Consider the following 22,289-nt stretch of genomic DNA (forward strand, 5'->3'; position numbering starts at 1 on the left):
TCTGGTCCTTGTATATTGTTCATAATGGGAAAAATAAAACAAGATTTATCCATAAGCATGTGACTAGTTCCAATTACACTAACGAAAAGTGAAGGAAGTTATCATGAAAAGGTGATTGTATGTCCTTCAGTAAACAAACTTAAAACATTTCTTTAGACAAGTACTATATTTAAGGAGCCAAATCCTTCCTCAAAGAGAACCAGCTGGCCATGAAATACGATCTCCCACTTGGACGAAGGATAAACAAAGTTGAGGGAGTTCCTTCGCACAGAACATGCAAGGAAGACAGAAAGCATTTTGGCCTGGGATTTGCCCTGAGCAGGTGTCAGCAGCCTGCCTGGTGGTTGCTAAGTCTCTATTTATTCCCCCTAGCAGAACAGGAAGAAGGATGCTAGTATCTGTAGGCCATTCGCATACACGTGCCCAGAAGAAGATACACTTTGAAGTAGCTAGGTTCTATCTATGAGCAGAAACTTGGTGAAGAAATACCCCCATGATTACACTGCTCCCCCAAAAAACATGAATCTAAAATGTTCTCTCCAGAACGCTCCCTCCAGAACGCTCTCTCCACGCATCCCAGATACTGCCCTGTGAGCCGATTTATACCCTTAAGAAACTTTAATACCTTTAAGGCAGACTACACCTTTTGTTTACTATTTTAAAGGCTAGAGAGGAACCTTGACTCTCAGATAACATTTCAGCCTCTTAGGATAAAGTGCTCCTGCCAGAAACAGACTCAGTACTGAATATTTGTGCTGGAAGAGGAGTGCTGGGCAGAGGCCAAGGCCAGTACTGGTTAAGACAGCCAGCAGCTGCTTATACCTTTGTACTTACTCAATTACCCTATTTTTATTTGTGCTAAGACCTCAAAGGAGAGGTGTCACAAGTGAATATTAAGGCAGTATTGGTACATTACAATCCTGTTTTGCATCATTTTATGTCACTTGGTGGATCAGGAAGCAAGAGTAATGGAGATCGGATTAAAAAAAAATAAAAGTAAAGAAACAGTCTTCTATGTGCAGGATTGATAGGAAAACCATGTCCTTTGGCTTATGCCTAGTATGGTAGCAAATTAGATGCTTTAACTTTATTTACCTTCCGATCAGCCACGTGGAGCAACAGTTACAGTTTTGCAGATCGTCATAATAAATTAAAACACTCAACTGTATTTGAATAAATTAAAAAAACAATTGTTTTTTCTATTTTACTTCATGCGCTTCTTTCTTTTCTTTTTTTTTTTCTGTTTGACCCTAACTAAAAGTTCCTCTAGAAATAAACAGAAAAGAAAACCTGAGGCTTTCCAACATCTTTCTAATTTGATTGTTTCTATAGCAATCACTTTAAAACAGACACTTTCCGATGTCTTACAGATGCGAGCTAATGTTCCCCAAAAGCATGGCTTCTGTGCTTTCCAAAACCAGTCCTTAGTTCCCAGCTTCTGTCTCCTTCTTATGAACTGCGCCTTAGCAGCTTCCAAGAGAGCTATCTAATCTCTCTAATCTCTGTCTAATCTCTGTTTTGGGTACCACCTCATTCTTTCCCTTACAATAATGATCAATATCTACAACAAAAGTCTGGGTCAGGAGCCATATGGCCCAAGTTTGTTCCCAGGATTTGTATTCAATTCAGGGAAGAAACACTTTCTTCCCTTTCCTCTGGATTGGAATCTTCAAGAAGTTACTTCTTGGTCTAGCCTGAGACTGACGCGGGTCCTGGGAAGAAGAGGCTTAAAGTAGTGACCTGGTGTTATGCTGACCTTTGTCAGTGTTATACTGGACAGACCCCCAACACCACCACACTTCCTTCCGTGCTTCATGCCCAGAAATCTTTGAGGATTTGTCATGACGCAGCTGACATGGACTGTGCAGAATGTATCCGAGGACAGAAAGAGCCTTGCTCTTGATCTGCCACTCTGCCAGCTTGCATCGCACCTTATCTGTTTGCACAGGGATTTAAGTTCTGAGTTCAGATTCTCACTTTCGAAAGGATTGCACCATGAAGGTGCACTAAAATGGATTTAAAAAAAAATTAACGTAATTGAAATTTTTATTCAAATAATTTTTTCCTTTTTTATTACTTTACAAATAATACCAATCAAAATTCCCACTTCCCTCCCACTCCCACAAATACCCTCCCCTCACCCCCCTCCAGTCCTAAGAGAGGGCAAGGCACTCTGACCTACCAAGGCTATCCCCCCTACATCCAGGCTTAGCAAGGTATGTATCCAAAGAGAATAGGATCCCAAAAAGCCAGTACATGAAGTAGAGACAAATCCCAGTGACATTATCATTGGCCCCTCAGTCTGCCCCAGTGGTCAACCACATTCAGAGGGTCCAGTTTGATCCCATACTCATTCATTCCCAGTCCAGCTGGAGTTGGTGATCTCCCATTAGCTCAGGCACTGTCTCAGTGGGTGAACCACAATATACCCAAAAGATGCCCAATCATACTACAAAAGCATTCGTTCAACTATGTTCGTAGCAGCACTATTTGTAATAGCCAGAACCTGGAAACAACCTAAATGCCCCTCAACTGAAGAATGGATAAAGAAAGTGTGGCACATCTACACATTAGAGTACTACTCAGTAGTAAAAAACAATTACATCTTGAATTTTGCATGCAAATGAATAGAAATAGAAAATACTATCCTGAGTGAGATAATCCAGACTTAAAAATATGAATATGGTATGTACTCACTCATTAGTGGATTCTAGCCATAAGCAAAGGACATTGAGCCTATAGTTCATGATCCTAGAGAAGCTAAGTAATAAGATGGACCCAAAGAAAAACATATATAGATCCTCCTGGAAATTGGAAGCAGACAAGATCGCCAGGCAAAAGTTGGAAGCATGGGAGTGTGGGTGGGGTGGACGGAAGGGGAGAAGGGGAGAGAGAAGGGAGAGGGGGAGGGTTGGGGAGAGCGTGGGGGAGTGGGATGGTTGAGATGGAGGAAGGAGAGATGTGGGAGCAGGGAAGAAGATATGTTAATTGAGGGAGCCATTTTGGAACTGGCAAGAGGCTTGGCTCTGGAGGGGTTCCCAGGAGTCTACGGGGATGACCCCAGCTAGGAACCTGGGCAGTGGAAGAGAGGGTATCTGAACTGGCCTTGTCCCATATTTAGACTGATGACTATCTTGAATATCACCATAGAACCTTCGTCCTGCGACAGATGGAGGCAGAGAGAGAGAGACCCACATCGGAGCACTGGAATGAGCTCCCAAGGTCCAGTTGAAGAGAGGAAGGAGGGAGAATATGAGCAAGAATTTTTTTTTTAAAAAAAAAGTTATTTGAGACAGCGTTTCTCTGTGTAGCTTTGGCGCCTGTCCTAGAACTCACTCTGTAGACCAGGCTGGCCGAGAACTCACAGAGATCCTCTGCCTCCCGAGTGCTAGGATTAGAGGCATGTGCCACCACCGCCTAGCCAAGATGGAATGCTTTAATTATCAGAGCAGAAACTAAGGGTTACCTGCCAGATTCCAGGATATACAACTAAAGGCATTAGAAACTACCGAACTTTTAAAAATAGGCCATCACACCTTAAAGCTGGACGAGATTAGCAGAAGTGACACATATTTATAAAGAACCACAGTCAGATCTCTAAATACATATCTGTCAAAAATTGCTGGCTGCCTTTCAAGAAAAGCTATTTAACATCCACAAATATTTAATTGAATTAAATATGAAAAGAAAGTGTGTGCTTTAAGCAAATAAGAGAGAAGGTCAAAATTCCCAGGGCTGTCCCATGCTATAGAATCAATGTATCATGACCTCACTGAAAGTCTGTCTTCTAGGAAACATGCTTTCGATATGACTATGAATGAGAAAGATTTGGAATCAGATGTCACATAAGATGAGTTAAATGTAAACATGCTGAAGCCATAAGCAGAGAATGTCATTTCTTCTTAAAGTCATTACACAGTTTCATTTGTAGACCTCGGTTCTAAGAGTCAGACTAAACACATATGTCTTCTTTCCATAACAAATAACAGGCGGAAATAGGGGGGCAGGGAAGGGGGAGGACAAGGGAAAAAACTTGAAGTTGTGCATCTGTGGAGTATCCCTTAAAGAAAGATGGGCAGTCACTGCAATTAGCCAAGACTGTAGCCATAAATTTAGGGGCCGCTGTGGGACGAGTGATGATAATTGACAGTCATTGTAAGCAGAAAATCCCTGGGACCTTTTTATCCGGAGTATGTCACGGTCACAGCTACTATGTTAAGTCAGCTCAGGCGTTCTGAAAGACGATACTGCCCTTGTTCCAGCCACGCCCTGTTGTTTAAGAACTACATAATTGCCACATAACTATATAACTCCAACGGAGTCGAATTGGATTCCGGAATGAAACAGCCATGGCCAAATTCTGGGGAATTTTGAATTTTGACGGAGAAATAAATGTCCAAATAAGATTTTGCAAGCAAAGGCAGCAACGTGAAAGGGCACCAACTCGCAGGAATGAAGTGAATTAGTAGAAAAGATTTCAAAGGATATTGGTAGCTATGAGGAAAATAAAGCTAAGAATTTAATCAAGTACATACACAAAGAACCAAGAGCTTATGAAATGAGAACAAGAGGTGCCACAGATATTAAGCTAAACTTCTTAGACATTCAAAATATGCTCACACTGATACACAATTTAGCAAGGAGACTAGGGGACAGTAAATCCGCTGCAGGTTAAGTGCTTAAGTAGGAACACAATGCTGATGAATTCTTGCAGCACTCAAACCTGAGTTAATGAAGCATAAACTGTTGAGAAATTTTAAGAATATAAACAGACTCAACCCTGTTAACTGATTTAAAGAGTTTCTGTAAATGGGAAGCAAAACTGCGTATCTATGTCAAAAATTGCAGCAAAGGTTTTCCAGATAAAGAAAAACTGGTACAATTCCTTAATTTAGACGACGTGTTCACTAGGAAAAGGGTCAAAGCTTAAGTACAATTTCTAAGCATGGAGAACATTTTTCTATTGCTTTTCTTCCTTTTGCCTTGTTTTCTTTAGAGATGGCATCACGGGAAAAGGCTCAGAGGTGGCAGGGAACTGAGGATACAGAGGACTGTGGGGTTATGAACTTAAGGGGACAGTAAAGAGGGGTTTCAAGTAGACATGGAAACAGAGAAGAGAAGCGTCATGGAGAGGAGATGCAACCAGTGAGCAAAGAGAAAGCCCCTGTGGCCATTAGCATAGAGGATCAAGAAAAGAAGTTAGCAAATGACTGTTGGGAGCTGGATTCCCCATGTTCGAAGGGTGAGCAGCAATATCAAAACAAGAAATGGTTGAAAATCTCTGAATCGCCTCGCTACAATTGGGCACGTGAATGCCTTCGCATACACTTAAGTGAGTATATATGTACGCATATATACATATATGAGTTTATATGTATGTATGCATGTGGAATGTATGTGTGTATGTATTTATGAGCCTGTATCCCTTAGGTTCATCCATTGAAAGGATCTAGAAATAGTGGACTTGAATAATTATGAGCATAAGTCAATAGCCTGATTGGAGTTTCATGCTTATAGATTCCCTTGAAAGGAACCAAAGACATTTGAGGAAATAGCTAATATGTGGTTTGAAGTGGAAAAAAGTGTGGAATAAGCCTGGAATATCATAGTGTGACAATAAGTTTGAAAAAACTTGACATAAACAGGCACATCTAAACAGCACAGCACCCAGTTTTGACAAGAGTCAAATTGGCAAATTTTGAAAATTTTCAATATTAAAATGATGATAGAAGTCAGTTATAACTGAACTGAAAACAGGTATTCATTCATAAACAAATGAAAAAGAAAAATTATCCCTTAGAAGAATATTTTTAATAAAAGTCTAAAGATAACAATAAAGAAATATCATTTGATAATTATTGGTAGATAATTTTATATAATATATTTTTAAAATTATATAAAAATATAATTATTTGTAAATATGACTGCTATGGTGGCCGATCTAGTCTCCATAAACAAATGCATATACATGCATATGCACCTGTATATTTGCAAGCACATATGAGTGTGCACATACATAAAATAAATAAGTAAAGAAAATTTATTGTAACACAGTTTTATTAAGTGTCATTTCAATAAGTAGTTAGAACAATATTTTGTTGTGGTTGTTTTGGTTTTTTTTTTTTTTTTTTGAGACAGGGTTTCTTTGTGTAGCTTTGGAGCCTGTCCTGGAGCTCACTCTATAGACCAGATTGGCCTTGAACTCACCTGCCACTGCCTCTCAAGTGCTGGGATTAAAGGCATGCACCAGTACTGCCTGGTTTAGAATATTATCTTATTATTTAACTACTTCTATGCAATTGATAATTTTATGTTTTTGATAAGTTTGCTTTCAATACAAAATGCCTTTCAATACAAAAAGGAATAAAGTAAAAGTATAAGAACAGCATGTCTAAACAAAATATTTACAAATAATCATATAACTTCACAATGTCTTTGTTCAAATCAAGTGCTAAAGAAAAATTTCAACTTTGCTTCATTCCTCTAGGTCATCGGGTAATCTATGAAGTGTCCTCAGCACTCCAGAGAATGATATAATAGGGTCAGGGGCTTTATTTTCTCTTCTTTCCAGTTTAAGAAAAAAAAATTATAAAAACCTAAGGAAAACTTAGATTTTAAGTAATATAATTAATAAGAAGCAATAAGAATCATAACAAATTAAAAATCACCGAGAAGACAGAAATGATTCAAACATCAGTAACTACAATAAAAATGAACGAGAAAAATATTCACATTTGTTTTAAATTTATCAAGATCTGTTTACAGAATGTTATTAATTAACAAAATGTACATGTTAGACCAAGGACACACAGGCAGGTTTTCATACAGAACATACAGAACAGCAGCATAAACATATGTTCCCATCATGCCACATAAGAAAAAGCAAGAGTTTAGGAAGGAAGGAGAAAGGAAGAGCAGGAATAGGAAGGGAAATGGGAAGGGAAAGGGAAGGGAGAAAAGAAGGTGGGAGGGAAGAAAGGGGAAGGGAAAGGAAGAAGAAGAGGAAGAAAGAAGAAGAGGAGGGGGGGAGGAGGAGGAGGAGATGTGAGGTGTGGGGTGTAGGTAAGTTGGTAGAGTACTTGCCTAGCATACATGAGATCCTGATTTGCTCCGCATTGTGACACGGATCCGGTGTGGAGCCATATGCCTCTCATCCCAGCATGGAAAGGCAGAAACAGACTTATTAGGAGATCACAGTCATCGTTGATTGTAAAGTGAGTTGGAGACCAGTCTGAGCTACAGGAGACCCTACCAAATAAAAGAAAGGAAATAAGAGAAAAAGAGAAGGATAAAGAGATGGAGGGAAGGTGAAGAGATAAGAATAAAACAAACAAGAATTAAGAAAATTATTTCATTGTTATGAAGGTCATGAAATGCCAAGTACTTATTAATATAACACTTACTAAAGAGAAAATAAACTTCAGAATCCAGGAAGAAATTGACAGTTTAGAGAGGGTTCTCCAAGGTACTTGTCTTAGAGCAGTAGGCAGTAAACAGAGTAAGATTGAAAATAATATAGAGGGTGTTCAGAAAACAAGGTGATTAGTACTCTGAAAATAAAGACCTTAATAGAAATGAGATTTGAGGGGGTTGTTTGCTTATTTGCTTGCTTGATTTTTTGTTTTGTTTTGGGTTGTGTTTGTGGTTGGGTTTTTTATTTATTTAGTTAGTTAGTTATTTAGTTAGTTAGTTAGTTAGTTTTTTTTTAGTTTTTTGAGACAGGGTTTCTCTGTAGCTTTGGAGCCTGTCCTGGAACTAGCTCTTGTAGACCAGGCTGGCCTTGAACTCACAGAGATCCACCTGCCTCTGCCTCCCGAGTGCTGGGATTGAAGGCGCGTGCCACCTCCGCCCGGCTTGGGTTGGGTTTTTTGCTTTTGTTTGTTTGTTGCTGTTTGTTTTATTTTTTTTTTTTTTGAAACAAAGTTTCCCTGTGTAGCCCTGGCTGTCCTGGAACTTACTCTGTAGACCAGACTAGCCTGGAGCTCAGGGATTTACCTACCTCTGCCTCCTGATTGCTGGGATGAAAGGCATGCATCACAATCACTTAGCTTAAGTAAGAATTTTGTAATAGCCAACTGTATGTTACCTACAAAGAAGCTTCAACAAATTTTAAAGACTGCTATATGCACATCATACCCACAGCACAATGGAATTACATACATAGCTTAAGATAGACTTAAAACTTGTTAAATAAAAAATAGGACCAATCTTTGAAATATTTATATTTTAAGTCTCAAAACTATTTATTAAATAGATAATGGATTTTTTAATTGGTTTCTTAAAACTCAAGAAAAAGCCAAGGTGATTCACCCAAAGTTCCAAAACTCTAGCAATGTTAAATAATTTTAACTTCTTTGTTAGCCAAATAAAGTCTTGCCTGAAATCATTTAGTAGCAAAATCTCATCTTAATTAACAAGAGGCCATCCGTAGTCTTTGACCAGTAAAATGTGAATTCTGGTGTTTGTAATAATGCGTGCGCACGCGCACACACACACACAGAGGCACACACGGGTACACACACACACACACACACGGGAACACACAGGTACACACACAGGCACACACGGGTACACACACACACACAGGCACACACGGATACACACACACAGAGGCACACACAGGTACACACACACACAGAGGCACACACAGGCACACACAGGCACACACGGATACACACACACACAGACGCACACACAGGTACACACACACATAGAGGCACACACAGGCACACACAGGTACACACACACAGAGAGGCACACACAGGTACACACACACAGAGGCACACACAGGCACACACACACAGAGAGGCACACACACACAGGCACACACACACACAGAGGCACACACAGGTACACACACACAGAGAGGCACACACAGGTACACACACACAGAGGCACACACAGGCACACACACACACACAGGCACACACAGGTACACACACAGAGGCACACACAGCTACATACACACATAGGCACACACAGGTACACACACACAGAGACACACACAGACGCACACACAGGTATACACACAGAGGCACACACAGGTACACACACACATAGAGGCACACAGGTACACACACACACAGAGGCACACACAGGTACATACACACACACAGGCACACACAGCTACACACACACAGAGGCACACACAGGTACACACACACACACAGACGCACACACAGATATACACACAGAGGCACACACAGGTACATACACTCACAGGCACAAAGGTACACACACACACACAGAGGCACACACAGGTACACATATATGTTTTCACCTCAAGAGCGCTTCTCAGATGCTCAAGAAGTCATGAACCTTCTCATATAGTATGTGAATTTATGTTGCCAGTCCAACACCTATAAATGTTTTAACTAATACACATTAGACCTCAAGCAATTTGTGTAAGGGCTTCTATACCAGAATACTATTTCTTCTGTATTCTGAACCCAAAAAAAAAAAAACAGGAAAATTTAGGGGAGTTTTTAGCTCCAATACCCAATTTTCCACCGCGTCAAACCTCCTAATCAAGCTTATTTGTGTGTCAAGGCATCAATTTTGTGACTATTGTAATAATGCAAGTTCCAACTGGTTTTGCTTTTTCTTTCCTTTCTTTCTTGCAGGGGATAATGGGATACACATATTTCGTCTCTCCTAGAGGCAGGGTTTGAATATTAAGAAAGAGAACTAATATTTTGTCTGGTAATAGTTCAGTCTCTAAAGATAATGATCCATCAAGCTTTATTGTGCAGAACACAGAACTATACTTGAAGGACAGGCTAATGCCTGACCGTAAGTGCAATCTGAAGAAAGAGGAGTGGTCTTTTTTGTCCTCCTTATCCTCATCCTGGGCTAAAAAGAAAAAAAAAGTCAGGAGGAATAAATAGATGGAAGGGATCACAAGTGCTGTCCAAAAATTGAGTCCCCCAAAGGCCTGTGGAACTTGCTGTCTAAAAGAACAAGTGGACGGGCCTAAGAACCACAGTCAAGGCTCCCTTGTGCCAGACAGTACCAGGTATTGAATGGGAGCTGAGGAGGCAGAAGTTGTCATAGGCATCATACTGTGTGCCTTGTTTTCCTGTTAAAAACAGAAAGACAGGATTTAACTAAGATACACTACTTGGCTGGGGTTGTAGCTTAGAGGCAGAAGAGTTGCCAAGTCAAAGGCCGAGCCTTCTAATCTTTGGCACTACCAAATAGCCCCAGTGCTTTGCCTACTGGTTTGGGCAGTGATGACGTGTTTTGCATCATACGGGTTTTTTTTTTTTTTTTTTGGTATGCATGTTTTGTGCACTTTGGCTAGGTCTTGACTAAACAGCACATAAGCCCAATCATTGTGCTTTTCTAACTCTTCAGAACCTCTAAACCTGTGCTAAGAGAGTTGATATCCTGAGCATGTCCTATAAGCAGTAACGATGGAGAAACCGTTCCCTACACTTCTGCTACAGGAGAAGGGGCAGAAGTCACAGGCTTCATTTGCTAGTGTCCTAAAGATGTGCCTTAGATTCATGAGATTTGCAAATAAAATAATCATGTTCCTTATTCCAGACTCTTTTGCTGATACATAGTATCAAAAGTAGCCAAAATTTCTGGTCATGAGCCAAACAGTAAATTTTCATGTGAGTAGAACAAGAAAGGATGTTAAAAAAGACTCTAGACACATGTAGCAGATTTAATACTAACATGACTTGGCAATATACCTGCCCAACCTCTGAACCAGCTCTCTTATCTTACAGTATGCTTTCTTTTGTTGAATGCCTTCACACTTCAAACCTGGGCAAGGAAAGGGCCTCTGGTTTTTCCTACTTTCATGGATTATTATTGCACCATTTGGATTGGTCTCAAGTCCATCTAAATCCAAACCTTTCCTTTTTAAATTTTACACAAAAGGTCAAGCCTAAGGAAGCACAGATTAAATGTTAACTTTTAAGAAATAAATAAAGATGTGATACTCATAGCAATACAAAGTGAGAGGCTAGAGAATCGCACAGGAGGTGATCTGCTTGCTGCTGAAGCATGAGGTGTGTCTGTTCCTTCGTTTGTGCCTCCTGTGTTTCCATGCCTGGAGCCCCAGTTCTAGGCAGGTACAAAGGATTCCTGGAGTCCATAGGCCAGTCAGTCTAGACAATTAATGGTGAGAAATCCTGTCTCAAAAAGAAAGGTGCAAAGTGAGTAAGAAAGATCCATCACCTCATCCCATGGCAAAGGGGTTCCTAACGCTGCAAACTTTTAATACAGTTCCTCATGTTGTGATGACCCCATCCATAAAATCATTTTGTTGCTACTTCAGAACTATAATTTTGTTACTGTTATAAATCATAATGTAAATATCTGATATGGAAGATATCTTCCAAAGGAGTAAGAACCCACAGGTTGAGAATCATCACCCTATGACCTATACACATACACGCACAGACATCAGCAAACTGAATGTAGATAGTTGTTCTGGTTGTTAATTAGTTTACTTTTTTTATTCTTTGTCTGTTTATTGAGTATAGTATTAAGTAAAGTTATGGAAACATAACAAAAATATATACATTTTATTGCTTCAAAAATTTATATCAATTATGCAGCTAATTCTTATGTCTTAATAATCTAACAAAAGATGTTCATCTCCAACATAACTTTGGCTTTCTGACTTTTGGTTTGCTGTCTGCCAATAGCAACTCCTGAATAGTGAAGGCAGTTTGCATTCCACGGTCTGACGCCCCAAAAGCTATAGTTTTTGATGCAGGAAACCCTCTGGGGGTTTTCATACCACACATGATGAAAACGGCACACAGGATCTTTCCTCTTACAAAAAGAGCTTACTAATAGTTGTTCCATTGGTTTACTCACTTGTTCCATGATCACTTTATAGGACACCTGGCATCCTGCAGATTCAAAGCAAGAACCCACCTTTCAAAATGGGGCCTTTGCAATGCTGCCAACATGATCTAAGATAGATGCAGATGAGGATACTCATCACCATTCCATGGTATGTTTATTATGAGTTTCCTAGTATTAACACCAATCTTGAGGTAGCCTCTGTATCTAGTTGCTATCTGTTTGCAGGAAACGTTGACTATTGCAGTACGTTCTCACTAGACATCATGAAGAAAGAGTCACGGGTAAACCCCAGTATAATTTCTAGTACCTTTTTCCTGTGCTCCTCAGAGACCAAATTACATCAAAGGTTACTTGTGATTCCACAGTCTGTGATCCTTTGACCAAAGCTGCCAATGCCACATTCAGATGATACACAACTGACATCTTAGTCAATGTCTATGTTCATTCCATTTCTTTTTTTTTAAATTTATTTATTTATTAAGGATTTCTGCCTCCTCCCCGCCACCGCCTCCCATTTCCCTCCCCCTCCCCTGATCAAGTCCCCCTCCCTCATCAGCTCGAAGAGCAATCAGGGTTCCCTGATCTGTGGGAAGTCCAAGGACCGCCCACCTCCATCCAGGTTTAGTAAGGTGAGCATCCAAACTTCCTAGGCTCCCCCAAAGCCAGTACGTGCAGTAGGATCAAAACCCATTGCCATTGTTCTTGAGTTCTCACTAGTCCTTCATTCCATTTCTATGTTGTGTTTTGACCAAATCAACTTCCAGCTCTCCAGAGGCTGTGAAAGTAGAACACCCTTTAGGGATTCAGTCCCTTTAATATTACTCTGGCTCCCTTTGCACAAACATAATACATAAATCCTGAATCTTATTTTTCAAAATCTGCATAATCATAAGATTTCAGAATTGTCTTTCCAGCATCAGATACAAAATGCCTTCATGGGTTTAAAGTTCATAATGGTGGGGAAGTCATGGCAACAGGGGGCAGAAAGCTGGCTAACCATACTTCTTCAGTACACCATGAATAACGCCAGTGATGTTGGGGCAGGCCTTTAAGCTTGACAGTTGGGAAGCAGAGGCAGGTGGATTTCTGTGTGTTCCAGCTGAAGCTCTGTGTTTACCTAGCCACATAGGTCTACATTGGGAGTCCAAGTCCAGTGGGGGATACATAGAGAGATCCTGTCTAAAACAAAACAAAACACTGTGTCAGATTCTTGTTACCTGTTTTTTACAAGTCAATTTTATAAAGTTGTAAATCTGCATGAGCTTAGAGCTTCAACAATCCACCCAAAGGCTAGTATTGCTTTGAATATATATAGTAATCTATTTGCTTATTACAGAGTCTCAAATTTTTCCTTATAAATATCATTACAGAGTCTTTAAACTGTCAAAGCTAATTCTGCAATTCTAAGTCTAGTTGATGGTCTTTACTAAGAAAATATTCATCACTCATGTGGAGTGTAATAAAATGTTAAGGGTTTTGGTAATTGTCAAAGTATCAATGCCAATGAGTAGGCTGAAATGATTATTTTCTGCTCTGATACTTATCAGCTATACTCCCAGTTTTCAAAACATAAGGAAAAATGAAGACAGCAAAAATATTTTTGTCAATCATTAGTTTTCAAATAATGCTCATCAGAAGAAACATTTTGATAGTCATGACTAATAATATTGGTTAATATTTTACGTGTGTCTTCTGTACTCTTGGATAGAGCTACAGGCAATAGAAACAGTCTATCAAATTTCGAAAGTTACATAAAAAAAACATAGAAAGTATTACACACTTGAGTAGAAGGTTTTTTAGAGCTAGGTCACCCAACCTGTCCTTCCTTACTTCTGAGACGACGGTGTGATGGGCACTGAAAACATCTGGCATATTAACTACAAGTCAAACTGTTGGCACAGGAGGCTTTGCCTTTAGTCTACAAAGCATTGCATTTACTGCTGTCCCCTGGATAGAACACCAAGAGCTAAGTCAGCATGTCTTTATATAAAATTTACATCATTAATATATATTTTAGGGAAGTCCCACTAGGAATCATTTGTTGCCAAGTGTCATTTCAAAGTACCATAAAAAATATATGGTTTTTGCTGTGTGCCATGGTGCATACTTTTAATCTCAGTACTCGGAGGCAGAGGCAGGTGGATCTTCGTTAGTTCAAGGACAGCCTGGTCTACACTGCAAGTTCAAGGACAGTCAGAGCTACATAGTGAGACCTTTTCTCAAAATTTTTTTTCATATGTGCATGATATGAATGCATTCATGTGATTATACATGTTCATATGTGTGTGAGCACACACATTCATATAGAAACTTGAAGGTGATACCTGGAACCTATCCCATTGCTTCTCTGTCTTATTATTGGAGGTAGGACCTCTCATCAAACTCAGAACTCATGGATCTGGCATGCTACACAAAACCATGTCTCTGCTTTCTGAAGCCAGAATTACAAGCAAGCTGGCTACCATGGCCAGCAGGAACCTATGTGGGTTTGGCGGATCCACGCTCCAGCCCTCTTGCTTGTGTGGCAAGCACTTTAATCAATGAGCACCAGCCAAACCAGTTTTTTCTCCTCCCTCCAAAAAATAAAAAGTAAATATTACTCACTAATGAGCTGTATTTCATTGTAACATACACAGATGATTTTTGTTATTGTTATTTATGTTATTGCTGCTGTTTTATTTTTTGATACATGGTTTCATGTAGCCCAGGCTGGCATTGAACTTGCTATGTTGCCAAAGACAACCATGAATTACTCGTCCTCCTGTTGCTCTTTCCTCAGTGTTGGGATGAATGGTTTAGACCACTACACTGTTTTTATTTGGTGCTGGATAGTGAACCCAGGGATTTGTGCATGTTAAGTAAGCACTCTGCCTACACACACACACACACACACACACACACACACACACACATCCAACCCTGAGCTCGAACACATACTGACCATGTGGGTATGTTTGGGAGGGGGGATATGGGTGTGGGTGTGTATGTGCATGTATGCAAGTAGGTGTGAGTGTGTGTATTGTGTGCGTCTGTGTATGTGTGAGTTTGTATGCATGGGTATGTGTATGTATGTGCATATATGTGTGCGTGTTGTGTCGTTGTGTATGTGTATATGTATTTATGTGTGTATGTGTGTGACTGTGTGTGTCCATACATGTGTGTGTGTGTTAGGGTACCAGATATTGAATCTAGGTCCTAGTACATGCTAGGCAAGTGCTCTGCCACTGGGATGTATCCCATGGCATATCTCTTAGAGTCCATGGAGTTTGTAATCTTCCTTTTGTGATTACCACAAAACTGTGGGTTTATAGTTGTGAAAAGGGAAGCCCACATTGGTCATGTACTTTTGCACCATAAATATGGTTCATTGCTACTTTAACTATTTATTCATTTAATTTTTATACAAGCGTCTCACTATGTAGACAAAGCTGACCTCAGACACGCAGAAATCCTGCTGTCTCTTCCTATGTCTAAGCCTGGATAAAAAGTGTGTTACCATGAGGTTCAGCTATCTTCATATTCTTATTTGAAATATCTCCCTATAAAAGAAATATTATCTCTATGTAGGCAACTTCAATGGATAATTTTGTTAACTGGATTGGAATTCTTAGCATTCAGTTGGTGAGAGACTTCAACCAGACCTAGGATAAGAGACTCATTTCCCTTCCCAAATGCTCTTAATTTTCCCAGACTTTCTGTCTACACTAGATACACTCAGAACAGGGACCACTAGTTTCTAGAGCAGTGCTAAAAACTGAATATTCACAACAAGTGGATTTCTGAGGTGATGAAAATATTTTGAGGCAGAGTTGCAGTAGTGATGTCTAAGAGCACAGAAATGCTAAGGTCCATCCATCTGTACATTTACACTGAACTAATTTATGCTTTGTACAATTAACCACTAACACACAAGACTTTTAAAATTGTTATTGTAATTATGTTCAAGATATTTATATATAAGTAATATCTGTCAGCAACCAATAAAATCATAAGAAATCTAAGTAGAGATACAGAAATTATTAAGGAGAAACTAAAAGTTCTAAAACTTGAACTGTGAGGTGGCTCCATGTATAAAAAGTTGGGTTCCAATTTCTAGAATCGATGCAAAAAGTCAGGTATGCTGGCACACATATGCAATCGCAGTACTGGGTATGGGGAGCAGGGAATATCGGCGCCAACCAGTCAAGCTAATTGGCATACTTCAGGGTCAATGAGAGGCCCTGGTTTAAAAATAAATGAGGCAGAGGACACTTAGTTGATTGCTGGTCTCACCTGCACACACACATGAGCCTGTGCACACATACAAGCACACTTTAAAACTTCCGATGAAGTCTTTGACATCACAAAAAGTAATCTACTAGTGTAGCAACGAAATAGAAGCAAACATGAAAATGTCGACTTGATGATCGCACAAAAGAAACAGAATATAGCAGAGACACCTGTAATATCAGAAATCGGGGGACTGAGGCAGAATAGACACAAGTTTGAGACTAGCCTGAGATCTACAGCAAGACCATGAATGTGTCTGTGTGTGTGTGTGTGTGTGTGTGTGAGAGAGAGAGAGAGAGAGAGACAGAGAGAGACAGAGACAGAGAGAGAGAGAGAGACGAAGACAGAGAGAGAGAGAGAGAGAGACAGAGAGAGACAGAGACAGAGAGAGAGAGAGACACAGAGAGAGACACAGAGAGACACAGAGAGACACACAGAGAGAGAGAAACAGAGAGAGAGAGACAGAGAGAGACACAGAGAGAGAGACAGAGAGAGACACAGAGAGACAGAGAGAGACACAGAGAGAGAGACACAGAGAGACACAGAGAGACACAGAGAGAGACACAGAGAGAGACAGAGAGAGAGACAGAGAGAGAGACAGAGAGAGACACAGAGAGAGACACAGAGAGACAGAGAGAGACACAGAGAGACAGAGAGAGACAGAGAGAGACACAGAGAGACAGAGAGAGACACAGAGAGAGACAGAGAGAGACACAGAGAGACACAGAGAGAGACAGAGAGAGAGAGACAGAGAGAGACACAGAGAGAGACAGAGAGAGAGAGACAGAGAGAGACACAGAGAGAGACAGAGAGAGAGACAGAGAGACAGAGGAGAGAGACAGAGAGAGACACAGAGAGAGACACAGAGAGAGAGAGACAGAGAGACAGAGACAGAGAGATGGAGACAGAGACAGAGAGAAAATGTGCTCAAATTACAAATCCTCAATGCACACCCTCAAAAAAAATGGAATAAGCCAAAGTTTCAGAAATCTGAAAAGTTTGCTACAGTATCACAGGATTTATGGTATGTAAAATTAGATTCCCAGGATGAGATGAAAGATTGTAGAGAGAAAAATACTTGAAAAAAACCAGATTCTAATCTCTATCATTTGAAGAAGAAAAAAATACAGTCAATGGAGGCTGGTTAAATCCCAAGCATGATAAATATGAAAAGGCTATGGACTGACACTTCATAGTCTATCTGCTGAAAGCCGAAGTGAAAGGGGAAATCTTAAAAGCAGACAGAAAAGCAAGCAAGCTATCAAACACAAAGGTAAGGAACAAGGCACAATACAAGCCAGCAGGGACCTTGTCAAAGCAACTGCAAGAGGAGATTACCCCCAATCCAACTCATAACATGGAAGAAGCCACAAGCCAAAGCGTAGAGGAGGACTTTGAAGGACAGGCCACACACGCAGGACCCAAAGGAGTTATCAATGATTGGAGAAAGTTTAAATTAGAAAGTGAAGATAGCGATTTAATTCCACCTAGTAAGAAAGGGATCTTCAGACAAAGGTCTTCTCCTCAGAGCAGAGATGACAAAGACTCTAAAGAGAGAATCAACCAGAAAGATGTGCATTCAAGAATATGAACTAATTCACCAAGACAAAGAGGATGAAAACTGCCTGCGCAAATACTTATAGACAGGGCTTGCAGGCCATGCATCAGAAGCTGAGTTTGTGGCCTAGATAGGGGTCTGTGGATGAGCTGGAAACAGGGGAGCAGTTCCTGGAGACCATTGGAAAAAAGCAGAAGGTCACCACGTTCGTGGTAACCATTTATGAAGACGGTCAAGATGCACTCAACAGCGGTTTAGCTTGCCTTGCGGCGGAGTATCCAATGGTCAAGTTCTGTAAGATAAAAGATTCTAATACCGGTGCTGGGGACCGCTTTTCCCCATATGTTCTCTGTACCCTGCTTGTATACAAAGGTGGGGAACTCATCAGCAGTTTTATGTGTGTTGCGGAACAGTTAGCTGAAGAATTTTTTGCTGGAGATGTGGAGTCTTTCCTAAATGAATATGGATTACTACCAGAAAGAGAGATGCATCACCTAGAGCAGACCAGCATGGAAGATGAAGATGCTGAGTAAGCATTCTCTGTGTCAGGATCTCATATCTGTGCTTTACACAGTGAACACTGGTTTTGGTAGTATCTATATTTCTTTAGCAAACACTAAATATGGCCATGGCTATCCAAATTTTGGGAAAAGACACTAAAATTATGTTAATAGCATTTTTTTAGTATTAGCTATCCAAATTGAGATAATATTTTGCTGCAAAAAGTTATAGTTCCTAACAAAAATTGAGCAAACAGAGGAGGTGGATAATGTTAGTGTTATTTCACTTTAAAAATCCCTTTAAAGATATGTGTTAGCTTTTCTACTCCTTACTTTTTCCCTTGGCATTTTTATTTGAGCTTTTGAAACTGAATACTACTTATGAACTGACTTGTATGATAAAAATAAAATCATATGAAGAAACAAAAACAAAAGAAAACAAAAAAAAGTAAGGAACAATGATTCAGATGATCAGATTTCACATTTGAAACGGTGAAGGACAGGAATCCATGAAGTCAAAGTGGTGGTAGACAAAAGCATCAACAATCAGAGCTCCATATACAGCCATCATGACCGTATGTTTACAAGAGGAAAGAGAGATGACAGGGTGTTTAAGTACGGCTACAAATATTTATTTCCTAATTGATTTGTTGAAATCGTGAAGGAAATTCTTCAGGGTAAAGAGAAATGATTCCAGATGAAAACTGGAGTTCTTAGGGAATGAAGATATTTAGAAATGTTGGTATCTGGATAAATATAAAGATGTATTTCACTCCTTAATCTTTTTAAAATATATGTATGATGGAGGAAGGTCATTGGCTAATAAAGGCACTGCCCTGGCCCATTTTATTGGTTAGAGGATAGGTGGGAGGAGTAAACAGATCAGAACGCTGGGAGGAAGAGGAAGTGAGGTGAGAGACTCGACAGCTCTCTCGGGAGCAGACGCCTCAGAGAGAGACGCCATGCCCCGCTCCCGGGATGAAGCTCCGACCCAGGATGGACTAGGCTAGAATCTTCCCGGTAAGACCAGTTCTCACAGATTATTAGAGATGGGTTGATCGGGATGTGAGAATTAGCCAGTAAGGGCTAGGGCTAAAGGGCCAAGCAATGATTAAAAGAATACAGTGTCTGTGTAATTATTTTGGGGCATAAGCTAGCCATGTGGGCGGCTGGGTGTGGGGGACGCAGCCCTGCCGCCCCATATTACTACATATGGCGCCCACGTGGACAACTGCTTCCACATAAAGCCTGAGACAGCTTGGGAAGTAATTCTAGAACAAAATGAAAGCCTTGTGCCTGGTTTCTTGGTAGCAGCAATTTCTCCGTTCTACTCTGCTTGCTAGAGGCAAGCAAGCGCCTCATCTAAGAGAGGCTTCCTGACTCAGCTTTAGCTGCAAAAGCCTGCAGCTCATTAAGAGGTCCTGCCACAAAACACTTAAACGGTTAAAGCTGAACGCATGCTTTTCGGTTTTCAGCCGTAGCAGGAAAAAAGCTGTGCCGTTTAAAAATGCCAGCTTTCTGGGCTGTCCTGCCAGGGCAAACTCTGACTATTTGAGGCAGGAGGGCCGGCTACCAAGAGAGGACTTGAGTGTTGTCTGTTGTAGCTCACTTGCTGGCAGGGACCTTGAAATGCCATACAGTTGTTGCAGTAAACATGGCTATAGCCTGTATATCCGCCATGAGGCTGGAAAGCTAAGGAATGGACTGGATCTAGCTGGCAAAGCCACGCCTTTAATCCTACTGATATTGCTTGGTAAATTAAAGACTCATGTGGTCAGAAAAAGAGAGATATACAGTAAAGAGAGATTCAAAGACAAAGAAAATTTTTAAATGGTTTACAGTGTGTTAAAAATATATGCAGACTAAAAGTTGAAGTTCTTAAAGTAAAAAACATAAAAAAAGGAAGAGAGTTGTTGTGTGTGGTAGCACACGCCTTTAATCCCAGTGCCTAGAAGGCAGAGGCAAACAGATCTCTGTGAGTTCAAGGTGTACTAGTTTACACCTTTAATCCCAATGCCTGGGAGGCAGAGACAGGCGGATCTCTGAGAGTTCAAAGACAGCCTGGTCTACAGAGTTACTTCAGGTCAAAGATACAGAGAACCTGCCTCAAAAAGCAAAGAGTTAAAAGTAAAAATAAACAAAATAGAGGTTAAAACACAGCTGCACAAAGATGGAAAATACACAGAGAATTTTGATACTGTATGCTATTATGCTCTCTTTGAATTGTTTGAATGCTGAGGAAGGACAAACAACTGCTAAAAGATATTTGTTTATAAATGCTGCTGAACTAATCCAACATAGATACTTTGAAAATGCCTTAAATTTGAAATTTGGATCTAAGGACATGATACTTTGGAAAGGAGTTTCTTATTTTGTTTTCACAGAGGATGAGACGCTGTTCATTTCTTCTATTCCGATGTGGTATGATGGACCACGCCCTCCTGAAGGGTTGCAGTGAACATCTTCAGAAAATTGCTTCGCTCAACTGCCAACTGAGATGAAACTAGCACACAGGTTATACCATGAAAGACCTAATTAACGACGCCCCCATTCAGCAGGAAGCAGTTTGGAGAGAAATAACTGCGCCCATATTCCCAAAAAACGTTTATAAATGTTCTTTTATATTTAAAGGGGGATATGATATAGATATGAATAATTTGCATTAGTATAGATTTTGCTTTATTGATAGAGATTTAAGGTCAATTTTGTTATATGTATAAGTGTTTCTGATTTTGATTAAGGTATTGTGATTGTGTAGTTCATTTAAATATGTACTGTATAATTAAGAAATATAGGTTGTTAATGGATAATCATCGATAATAGTAAAGCTTGTAGTCATGTTAGTTAGATTTTCTAGATATATAGAGATGTATTTCAGTTAGATAGACATTCTTCATGTCTTTCAAAGATTACAGAATAGGACATTTAATGTTTTAATAACTGAGGACTTTTCATGACAATGAGACACTCTGCTCCTGGCAGCACCAATCTACTTCAAGAGGAAGATGGGCATCGAAGAGGCTCGTTATGGAGTTTTGATAGCCATTTGGGCAAGAAACTGCTCTTGCCTGGACTATTGCATAAACTGGACACAGAGAACCCGCAGAGAGAGGACTACTGAACTTGCCTAAGGTGAGATGATCTTTCGAGGTTCCTGATTCATTTTGAAAGAGTCTGCGAGACATTATGCAGGACACAACAGATAGTGACTGAACTGACTTTGAATTTTCCTGCTTTATGGAAATGTCTGCTGGATACCATGGGCCTGAAGGCTGAAGATGGATGCCCCAACGGTACAAAAGAACTTTGGGTGACTGTCCAGGCAGCGAGATGTCTTTGTCATTTCTAGAGTTTGAAGTTTCTTAGTTCTTGTTTACTTAGGTAATATTATATCTTTCTGGAGTCTTTGATGGAGTTAAGAATAGTTAGTTATAGTTATAGTTTTCCTTAGTTATGATAAAGATTATTGTAACTTTTACTTGATAACTGTTTTGTTATATGTAATTTTGCTATGTTAAAGTTAAAGCCTTTTTTTTGTTTAAACCGAAAAGGGGGAAATGATGGAGGAAGGTCATTGGCTAATAAAGGCACTGCCCTGGCCCATTTTATTGGTTAGAGGATAGGTGGGAGGAGTAAACAGATCAGAACGCTGGGAGGAAGAGGAAGTGAGGTGAGAGACTCGACAGCTCTCTCGGGAGCAGACGCCTCAGAGAGAGACGCCATGCCCCGCTCCCGGGATGAAGCTCCGACCCAGGATGGACTAGGCTAGAATCTTCCCGGTAAGACCAGTTCTCACAGATTATTAGAGATGGGTTGATCGGGATGTGAGAATTAGCCAGTAAGGGCTAGGGCTAAAGGGCCAAGCAATGATTAAAAGAATACAGTGTCTGTGTAATTATTTTGGGGCATAAGCTAGCCATGTGGGTGGCTGGGTGTGGGGGACGCAGCCCTGCCGCCCCATATTACTACATATGTAAGTGTTTAGATTTTTAAAATTCCTCAATTGGTCACAATGACTCATGCCTGTGATACCAATATTCAGAAGGAGAATTCCCAAGACAGGAGAATTCCCAAGAAGTTGAGTACAATCTGGGCTTTATGATTAGATCCAGAAAAGTTTAGACCATACAACA

At 40.2% G+C, this 22,289-nt stretch overlaps 1 pseudogene; it reads left to right on the forward strand.

Moving 5' to 3' along the window:
• The first annotated feature begins 17,455 nt into the window (after positions 1 to 17,455).
• LOC121463506 lies at positions 17,456 to 18,189 on the forward strand (annotated as a pseudogene).
• The last annotated feature ends 4,100 nt before the right edge of the window (positions 18,190 to 22,289 follow it).

This window comes from Microtus oregoni, unplaced genomic scaffold (genome assembly GCF_018167655.1).
Source record: "Microtus oregoni isolate MIOR12 unplaced genomic scaffold, Mior012 000026F_ref0000081, whole genome shotgun sequence".
NCBI classification, from domain to species: domain Eukaryota; kingdom Metazoa; phylum Chordata; class Mammalia; order Rodentia; family Cricetidae; genus Microtus; species Microtus oregoni.